This window comes from Echinops telfairi, unplaced genomic scaffold (genome assembly GCF_000313985.2).
Source record: "Echinops telfairi isolate 266 unplaced genomic scaffold, ASM31398v2 ScPeMD7_7469;HRSCAF=8507_1, whole genome shotgun sequence".
Taxonomy (NCBI): Eukaryota; Metazoa; Chordata; class Mammalia; order Afrosoricida; family Tenrecidae; genus Echinops; species Echinops telfairi.
The window spans coordinates 142,242,477-142,252,492 of NW_022111373.1; the positions used below are offsets into that span (position 1 = coordinate 142,242,477).

At 45.4% G+C, this 10,016-nt stretch overlaps 1 non-coding gene across 1 annotated transcript; it reads left to right on the forward strand.

Moving 5' to 3' along the window:
* The first annotated feature begins 5,358 nt into the window (after positions 1-5,358).
* Positions 5,359-5,563, forward strand: LOC115873849. The gene has a single exon (XR_004048630.1). It is a non-coding gene; the product is annotated as a small nucleolar RNA SNORA73 family (small nucleolar RNA).
* The last annotated feature ends 4,453 nt before the right edge of the window (positions 5,564-10,016 follow it).

Sequence of the window (10,016 nt, forward strand, 5' to 3'; positions counted from 1 at the left end):
TCTTTTGGTCTCTCGGCTGCTGCTTCCATGAGCATTGGTTGTGGATTCAAGCAAGACAAAAGTCCTCGACAAGTTCAATATTTTCTCCACGGATCCTGATGTTACCAGTTGTGAGGATTTTGGTCTTCTTTACATTGGGTTGTAATTGACTTCTAGTCTATACTGAAGGCTGCACTCCAGGTTCTTCAGCAGCAAGTGCTTCGATCCCGCCTTGCTTTCAGCAAGCAAGGTTGTGTCATCTGCACATCGCAGATTCTTCATAAGCCTTCCTCCAATCGGGATGCCACATGTTCTTCATACAACCCAGCTTCTCTGATGATTTGCTCAGCATACAGATTGAACAAGAATGGTGAGAAAATAAAAGTGACCACATCTTTTCTTATTTTAAACCATGCAGTATCCCCTCATTCCACTCAAACAAAGGCCTCTTGATCTATGTACAATTTCCACAGAAGCACTAAGGAGTTACAGAATTCCCATTTTTTCTGAAGGTTCTCCATAGTTTGTTATGATCCACACAGTTGAATGCCTTGGCATGGTCAATGAAACACAAGTAAACATCGTTCTGGTATTCTCTTCTTTGAGCCATGATCCCTCTGGCATCAGTAATGATATCCCTTGTTCCACATCTGAATCTGACCTGAACCTCTGGCAGCTCCCTGTCAACATGCTGCTGCCACCATTGTTTGATGATCTTTAGCAAAATTCAACTTGCGTGTGTTATCAAACATATTGTTCACCTTTTTGGAATGAGTACAAATATGGATCTCTTCCAGTTAGTTGGCCCAGTAGCTTTCTTCCAACTATCCTTGATTGATGAGTGCGTGCTTCATCAGCTTGTTGTAATATTTCAACGGGTATTTCATTGATCCTGGGGCCTTGTTTTGGGCTAAAGCTTTCAGCGTAGCTTGAACTTCTTCCTTCAGCACCATCAATTCTTTCTCATATACTGCCTCCTAAAATGGTGGGCTGTCAACTCTTCTTTTTGAAGTGGCCTAGGAATGGGAAAACACACCAGCCAACTGGATTGTAAAGCCAGGCAGCAGGTTTGCCACCTTTGGCAAAGAATTCATAGTTGGCTCTCTCAGGAGGCTAAATTGAGAAGCCAAGAATGTCACCTTGCATCTTCCTTTGAGACAATCCCCTGCTTTACTCCAAAGTCACCACCCCAAAGCATCTCCCGGCTACACAAATATGACGTACACTCACACCGATGATTGTGAAGTCATTGAATCGCTCAGGCTTCACAAGGAGAAGTCCAAGTGACATCTTTAGACACAGATGTTTTCGTACATTGTAGGCGAACTAGATCTCAGGAGCTGCTCTTGCTTCTTCTTCTGCAAGGACTCGGTCCACCTTGAACTGGCCGTCTCTTGCCCTGAGGCTTAGGTGAGTTCATGCTCTGGCTTGGACAGGCGATCCGGTGATTGGAAACTGCAGTCCTGAAAACGCTGGGAAGAATACCCAGGCCTCCACTTCACTCTGAAGCAGAAGGAGGGTCTATAGAAAGGAAAGACACTGGATTTGGCTGAGAACTGTCAGAGTGTATGTCTCCCTCCTGCTGCCATTTTAGGTGACATCATTCTGGAGTTGGTAAATAGCAAGGATGGTTTTGATCATAACTATTCAATGGTAAAACCAGAGAGACTGGGCGGTACAAATAAGTCCTATGCTTGGTTGCTAACCCAAAGGATAATGGCTTGAACCTCCTCAGAAGAAAGAGTGACAATTCCGAGGGCAGTCTTACTCTGACACACAGAGGACAATGGGTTGGTCAAGGCCAAGCCATTTTAAGGAAGAGTGGAGATGGGAGATGTCTTGGAGGGGCACAGAAGAGGCCGCTTCTATTCATCATCCTGGGAAGAAGGAGATCCTGGAGGCAGGAAATGAAAACCCAACAGTCTGAGCACGCAGGTGCGGGGGCACCTGCGACTTCCGTAAAGGCTCTTCAAGGTCACAACCTATAGGGAGTTCACGAAAGGATGAAAGCACTGGCTGTCAGAGGGAAGCTCAGAGACAGACGAGGCTCTGGGTGGTCCTGAGCTAGGCAGTGGCTGACCTGAGTGGGTTGGGAGACAGCTAAGAAATCCGTGAGGTGGGAACCGATTACAAGGAATTATATGTGACCTCCTCCCTGGGGGACAGACAACCGAAAAGTGGGTGAAGGGAGACATCGGACAGGGCAAGATATGACAAAATACCAATTTAGAAACTATCAAGGGCTCATGAGGGAGGGGGGAGCGGGGAGGGAGGGGAAAAATGAGGACCTAATGTCGGGGGTTTAAGTGGAGAGAAAATGTCTTGAGAATGATGTACAAATGCGCTTTACACAATTGATGTGTGTATGGATTGCAATAACAGTTGTATGAGCCCCTAATAAAATGTTTAAAAAAAAGAAATCCATGAGGTTTCCCAGAAAGCTTTTGGGGGAAGCACTGGTTGCTGTTGTTGCTGTTTTGGTTTTTTTTTTTTTTTTTTGTTGGGGGGGGGTCTGCAACAGAGCAGGATGAGGGTCCAAGGGACTATAATTTGGACAATCCATGTGGTGTGTGAGATGGGACACGGTGGGAATCTGTATTCCCAGCATCTTACAGATGGCTTGACAGGAACATCCAAGAAGTGTTTGCCTCATGTCCCCACACAAATATCCTGGGAAGTGCAGAGGGCATAGACCTGCAGATGTCCTGACTCAGCTAACGATGGGTCTGAGGAAACGTGTGTGGATTCAGAATCGCACAAGGAGACACCGGTCCAAGATCCTCAGAAAACCACAGGGCCAAGCCAAATCCATAGCCATCAAGTAGATTCTACTGACAGTGATGCTGTAGGGCAGTCGAAAAACTCTTTGGGGTTTCTGAGACCATAATGAGTCAACAGCTTCATGATTTTCTCCTGACAAGAGCAAGTAGTTTCAGGTGTCTCCTGCAGAGCAGCTGCTGGGTCTCAAGCGCTTGTGGTTAGAAACCTAAGACTGAATTTACGGTGCCACCAGGGTCCTTAGGTTCTTTAGAAAGAGGGAACATGCCCAGTTTCTGTTTAATTGAACATGAACAATACTACGTGTCCCTTTCTCAGGAATCAGAGACTGATCCTTTATTCCTCTGTGCAGTCAGAAGATAGAGTTTTAACTTTATTTCTCTCTTGGTCTCTAAATTCATCGCCTTCAAGTCCCAAGCAGTCCCACTCATTTGAAATCGATTTAGGCTTCTCTCTCGCATAGTGTCCTATAGCAGTATCACACAAATGCTGAAGCATTGCTACCTTCCTAGTGTCTAACCACGAACCCAAACCTACTGCCCTTGCATTGAGTCTGAGCCATAGCAATCCTGAACAGAGTTCCTGAGGCTGTCAGTCTTTATGGGGAAAGCAAGCCTCAGCTTTCCCTGCTGGAGCAGCTGGTGGGTTCCAACTCTTGTTCTTTCAGTTAGCAGTCCAACAGATACCCCAAAACGCCTCCAGGGCACCGAAGATGCTGTTGCTGTGAAGTTCCCTTGAGTCAGTTCCTACCTAGAGTGACTCTGTGTGCAATGGAAGGAAATACCATCCAGTCCTGCGCCATCCTCACAATTGTTCTTAGGTTTGCAGCCACGGTGTCAATCCATCCCAACAGGGCCTTCCTCTTTTAAGCAGCCCTTCTGTTTTACCAAGCCTGGTGTCTTTCTCCAGGTCCTGGTCTCTCCTGATAACATGTCCAGAGTATGAGATGAAATCTAGCCATCCTCTCTCTCTCTCTCTCTCTCTTCCTTTCTTTTCTTTTGGCAGTCCACAGTACTTTCAATATTCCTCACCAACACTACTATTAAAATCCATCGGCCTTCTCCAGCCTTTCTTCTTCAATGTACAACTTTCACGTGAATATCAGGTGATGGAAAATGCCATGACCTTAGTCCTCAAGATGCATCCTTGCTCTTCAACACTTTAAACAGATCTTGTGGAGCAGATTGACCCAAGGCAATGCACTTGAACTCCTGCTTCCATTAGCACTGCCTGTGAAGTGCATTCAAGGAAGTTGAAATCCTGGACAACATCACATTTTCTCCATTTATCATTAGGCTTTCTATTGATCATTTTATGAGGATTCTTATTTACATTGAGTTGTAATCCATACTGAAGGCTGTTGTGCTTGATCTGCATCAGCAAGTGCTTCAAGTCCTCCGCACTTTCAGCAAGCAAAGTTGTGTCATCTGCATATCACAGGCTATCAATAAACCTTCCTCCAATCCTGGTGCCAAATTCTTCTTCATATAATTCAGTTTTATAGGGCATCTGAGATCAGACTAATCAAATGGCTTATAGGGTGTGTGCATACACACATGTGTGTGAGAACAAGCACGCACACACACAATGTGATAACCAAATGCCTGTTTGAGTTTTTGTTTGTTTGTTTGTTTGTTTTCCTTCATTGAATGCTGTTAATTGTTCCTTTCACTAGTGACCTTCATGGACCATGTTTTTGGCTTAAGTCAGAGAGAGCTGTAGAATAAGCAGATGCCTCCAGGAGAAAAGTCAGCTTTCATCGGAATCAATACCATTTTTTTCTTACTGTGAGCTACTTTGAAAGTGGATTCGGTCTTTGTTCTTTGTTTAAGAATAAGACATGCTATTGAACTAAAACAGCACCATTAACAGTCACATCTGAGAACGCTGGATTCAAGCTAAATCCCAGAACTGATCACCACCTGCCTCGGCTCTCTTTTTCATTCATCGGTAAATCTAACTCTTGACTTTCTTTCTGTAAAAACACCTTTTTATCTTGTTAAAAAAAACCACCCTCATTAGCACATTTTGTCTTTCCCTGAGAATGTTACTGAGTGTTAATGATAACAAAGGAACTCGATAATCAGCCCCGATTTTTCTGTATTCTCCCTTTGTTGTGGAAGGGCTGCGGTCATTAAAACTGCCCTTGATCTCAAGGAGGAAACACCAAACGACCTGAGCAGACTCAGAGGAGTGAGTCTGATGGTTACTGTGTTCCAGTCCTGAAAGAATCAATGATCCACCATCAAAGAAGACAAGAGCTGGTGGCTCTCTGGACGACATTAGGAAAGAAATCGCTGCTTGGACAGTAATGGGTTCTTCTCTGGTTTTCAGTAAGCTACTTAAAGCATTGGGCGAGGTGTGAGTGTTGTTTGCAAAGACTCCATCAATATATAGCAGATAATCCAAGACTCAAGACCAGGTGAAATTTCTTCCACGGTGGCTATTTGCAAGCCCAACTCAATGGGATGCCACCCCAGGAATTCTACCAGCGGTGATGTCAGCCCTTACATATGGAGAATATCACGTCTGTTAGGCATGGGTTGTCTAGAGAAACAAATCCAATGACACTCATCTATGTCTAAGAAAGCTCTATGTCCCCCGATGTGGAGATTCCCAGAAGGTCACTCTCACCGGGCTCTGTCCAAGTGGCATAGAGAAGCCCAGGGCTCTGGCCTGTGACGTACAGTCCTTTCCCATGACATCAGAGATCAAGCCGGGCCCTGGGTCTGTGTCTGCATATTCCTACAGCCGCTCAGAGTCCTGTGGACGGTGACCGAGGAGACAAACCACGCAGGAAATGGCCCTCTAATACAGCCTTCCTGAATCTCGGTTCTTTCTGTTGATGAGTTAGACTTGTTTTCTACTTTTTTTTTTTTTAATAGAATGCTCAGATTTTCAAATACTATTCAGTGCACTTAACTCTTTACAGAGCAATCTCAAATTTACTCCTATCCTCACAAGGAGGGAAAGAGAGGGCCTCTTTTCCAGTTTGGCTTTTGTTTTTCAATCCTTCATTTTTTGGTCCAGTGAGGTGAATGCTTGAAAGACATCGAAATTTAAATTCCCACACTGCAGGTTGTCGCTTAAAAGATTAAGAGATGAAATTCCTTTGGTTGCTTAATCTTTTGATTCCCTTTTCCCATGAACATACTAAACATTCATCTTATTATAAAATAAAAGATGCTGTTTAATTTTTTTTAAACAAAGCCTGATCTCAAGAAGTGGTTATGTATCAAGAAGGCATCCCAGCCCAGTCCAACTCAAATCCATAAGTCTGATGCTAGTCCACACGTCCCTCTTCAGACTTACACAGTAAAATGGTGATGATCCAAAATGGTGAACCAGGATGCAAAACAATCACAGGCTGGTAGGCGTGCATGGGTCAAAATCAGTGGAAAGAGAGCAGGGTATCAATAGGATTAGGTGGTGCACATGGGGTCCCTCTGGAGGCAGACTCGGAGTCCCCGGGAGGAGCCGGGAGGAGGAAGGCAAAGTGGCAGAGCGAAAGCAGTTCCCAGAGTCTCTCAGTGTCATCCAAAAGGCCACATCCCCAAGGAGGAGGTCATCAATCTACCACATGATTGACAGGTTTGACTCTACCCCTAGCCAGGGGTGTCTAGTTGACATAAAATGATCCAACTACCACATCATGCAATCCATTTCTGGAATGAATGGACAATATTTTTAACTTTAGACAAAGAGACACTATAGAATAACCAGAACCCCACCCCCGCCCCCCACCCCCAACAAATCTCCACTGTAAGCAGAGAATTCTTCAGGTTTGAGAGTCCTGGGCCCTGCCTTCCCCAGGGCACCTCTAATCATCAGAGCTCCTTCCAACTCACTCACTGCCATCAAGTGGATTCCAGCTCATAGTGACCCGATAGGACCAGCTAGAACTGTCGCTGTGGCTTCCCAGGACTACAGTCTGCTCTTTCTCCCGAGGAACAGCTGGTGCTTTCAATGGGCTGATCTTACGGTCAGGGGCCCAGCGTGTAACTGACCTCATCGTAGTGGCAACGTCCGAATCGAAACAACTGATGGGGACTGTGTTGAGAGGTCCCCTTTGTTAAAACTCTTACAACAGGATCCATTTTTAAAGTTTCCATGACATTTAAATTTTATTTGAAAGTTGTGCAGTTACCTGTTGCTTCTATTGAAGAAAACATTTGGATTCTCCTGGAATTCAGCTTTCTGGGCTCTAGGAATTGAGGTGACCCCCTCCCAGCTCATCCACCCTTAGCACATTTTAAAAAATTGTATTAAAAGATAATTTTATTGGGGGCTCTTAAAACTCTTATAACAATCCGTACACCAATTGTGTTGTGCATATTTGTACTTATGTTGCCATCATTCTTTTCTAGACATTTGTTTTCGATTGAGCTTTTGCTATCAGCTCCTCTTTTTTCCCCTCCCCACCCGAGACCCCTTGATAAATTATAACTTATTATTATTTTTATATTTTACACTGACTGCTATCTCCCTTCCCCCATGGTTTCTGTTGTTCGTCTTGCCTGGAGGGTTGGGGGTGGTTGTGTGCCCATCATTGCAATCAGTTCCCCCTTCCTCCCCTCCCCACCTTCCCCTTCCCCTCCTGATAGCGCTATTCCCATTCCTGTTCTTGGGTTCCATGTGTCATGAGCTCTTATCATTTATCTATACCTGTGTACATGCCCCAGTCTAGTTTGAAGTGAGAGGCAGCACTGGGGTCATGATGGTAGGGGAGTGAGGAAGCCTCAAGGAACCAGAGGCACATTATGTGTTCCATCAGTGCTTTACTGAGCCCTGGTTGACTCATCCCTTCCCTGTGAGCCCTCTGTGGAAGGATGTCCCATTGATGGGCTTTGGGTCTCTGCTCCAACCCCCCTCGTTCTCAACAATATGGTTTTGCTTGTTTGTTATGACTCTTCTCTCTGGCTGGTGCAATTCTTCCATGTGGGCTTGTTGCTTCTCTGAACGCTTAGCACACTTTGAACCTTAAGGTAACCAGCTCCCTGGAGTCAAATTCCAGGCAAACAATAGCTCAGTGAGCAGCTTCCCAGGGAGAATGTTGCCTGGGTCACTGGGCTCTTTTGGACAATGAGCCCTGTGTGGCCAGCTTCACAGAGCAGTAGCTGCAGCATCGGACTAGGATGCATAGTGCATCCTCGTGATTCAGTTTCTATCACAGACACATCCCAAACCCCTGCCTGTTGTGCTTAGATGTTATCTTCTGAAAAATGAGCATAACAGTGACCTCTACAACCTGCTCACTGTCCTCTCTTGGGAGCACCCACCCCTTGGGGGCTGCTGTCTGACATGAATCACATCTATTTACAATCAGCATTCGTGTGTTGTCTTCCCGGATTTGAACTCTTTCTCTAAGTAGTTTCTGATAATATGAGTATCAGACATAATATGTACTCCTGGCAAAATGAAATTCTAAAGAGAGTGAATCATACAATATAAGAATTTCTATTTTAGGGGGAAAGTGATGATGGGGCAGGAGGAGGCAAAAGGAAACAGGTAAGCTCTAGAAAGCAAAGCTATAGATAGAGGTATTAACAGAGATGTGTACATAGGCAAATACATTAATCCATAAAAATAGAGGTATTGGCCTATACACTGAGGCTGCAGACAGGTCTTGGGGCTCAGCAAAGCTATAGATAGAGGTATTAACAGAGGTGTGTACTTAGGCAAATACATTAATCCATAAAAATAGAGGTATTGGCCTATACACTGAGGCAGCAGACAGGTCTTGAGCCTCAGCTCATACCTTCCCTCAATACAAGAACACTTTGTTCTAACAAAATGGCATTTTGTGATGCTCACCCCACTCCACCCCAACTCCCCACATGATTGCTGAAGACAAAATAGGTGCATAAGCAGTTGTGGTGAAGACAGAATAAGGCTTGAAGTTAAATAAGCATCCATCCAACAGTGAAGCAACAAGCCCACATGGAAGAAGCACACCAGCTGGTCCAATCAAGAGGTGTCATCGGGACTGGTCAACGGGCATCAGAAGTTTCATACAAACAACAAACAAAAATGCATTGGTGAGAATGAAGGGGGTTGGAGCAGAGACCCAAAGACCATCTGTGGACAATGGAACATCGCCCCACAAAGGAGTCGCAGAAGGGAATGAGTCAGTCAGGGTGCAGTAGAGCACTGATGGATCATGCAATATACCTTGGATCCCTTGAGGCCTCCTCACATACACACACCCACTATCATGACCCCAGTGCTGCTCCCCACTCTGGACTAGACGAGAACATGTAGATAGGTACAGGCAAGAGATAAAACTCACGACACAGGGAACCCAGGAACAGGAATGGGAATAGTGATCCCAGAAGGGTTGGGGGAAGGCGGGGAGAGGTGGGAAGGAAGTGGGGACCGATCGCAGTGATTGACACATAACCACACACACCCATCCAGGGTGAAGAACAAGAGAAACTAGAGGGCAAGGGAGCCTGCGGTCAGTGTGAGGTATGAAAATAATAACAATCTATAATCTATCAGGGGGACACGAGGGGGTGGGGAGAGAAGCTGATCCCAAGAGTTCCATAGAAAGTAAATGTCTAGAAAAGAACGATGGCAGTATATGTACTAGTATGTCAGATGCAATTGATGTATGGATTGTAACAAGAGTTGTAAGAGCCCCCAATAAAAGGATCTTAAAAAAAAAAGAAAGAAAGAAAAAAGAATTTCTCTTTTCTCCTCTATCATCTCTTCCCATGTTTATTCCCCAGAGACCATAATTTCTGGCTAGGGCATCAAGCCCAGTCACCACATGCATGGTGTGTCAGTGGAGGCCTGTGTGTGGCTACAATGCTGATCAGGTTTCAGCAGAGCTTCCTGTCTAAGACAGACTAGGGAGAAAGAGTGGACGATCTACTTCTGACCACCATCAGCCAAAACCAGTCCAGACGGCCACCTCTGACATGCCTCCCCGCTCCATCTTTCTCTGCCTATTCTGACAGCAAACATTCCTCCTCCAGCATGCTATTTCCCTGCTGAGTTTGCTCATTCCTTGCAGTGGCTACAGAGAACTCAAAGACAATATTTATGATCAATGGGATTTGTTTGGGAAGTTAACAGGTTGCTATAAGACGGGGTCAGAAAACATTAAGGATACAGTCATTGGTCCACAGACGCACCTGTCCATGGCCTGCAGCCAAGTCTCTCTCTAGTCCTCAGCACCCGTGGGCCAGGAGACAGCTTGCTGCCACAGTCTCCAGGTCTCAGCACTGCTCCTTTGCTCTGTCTCCCGGTCACTC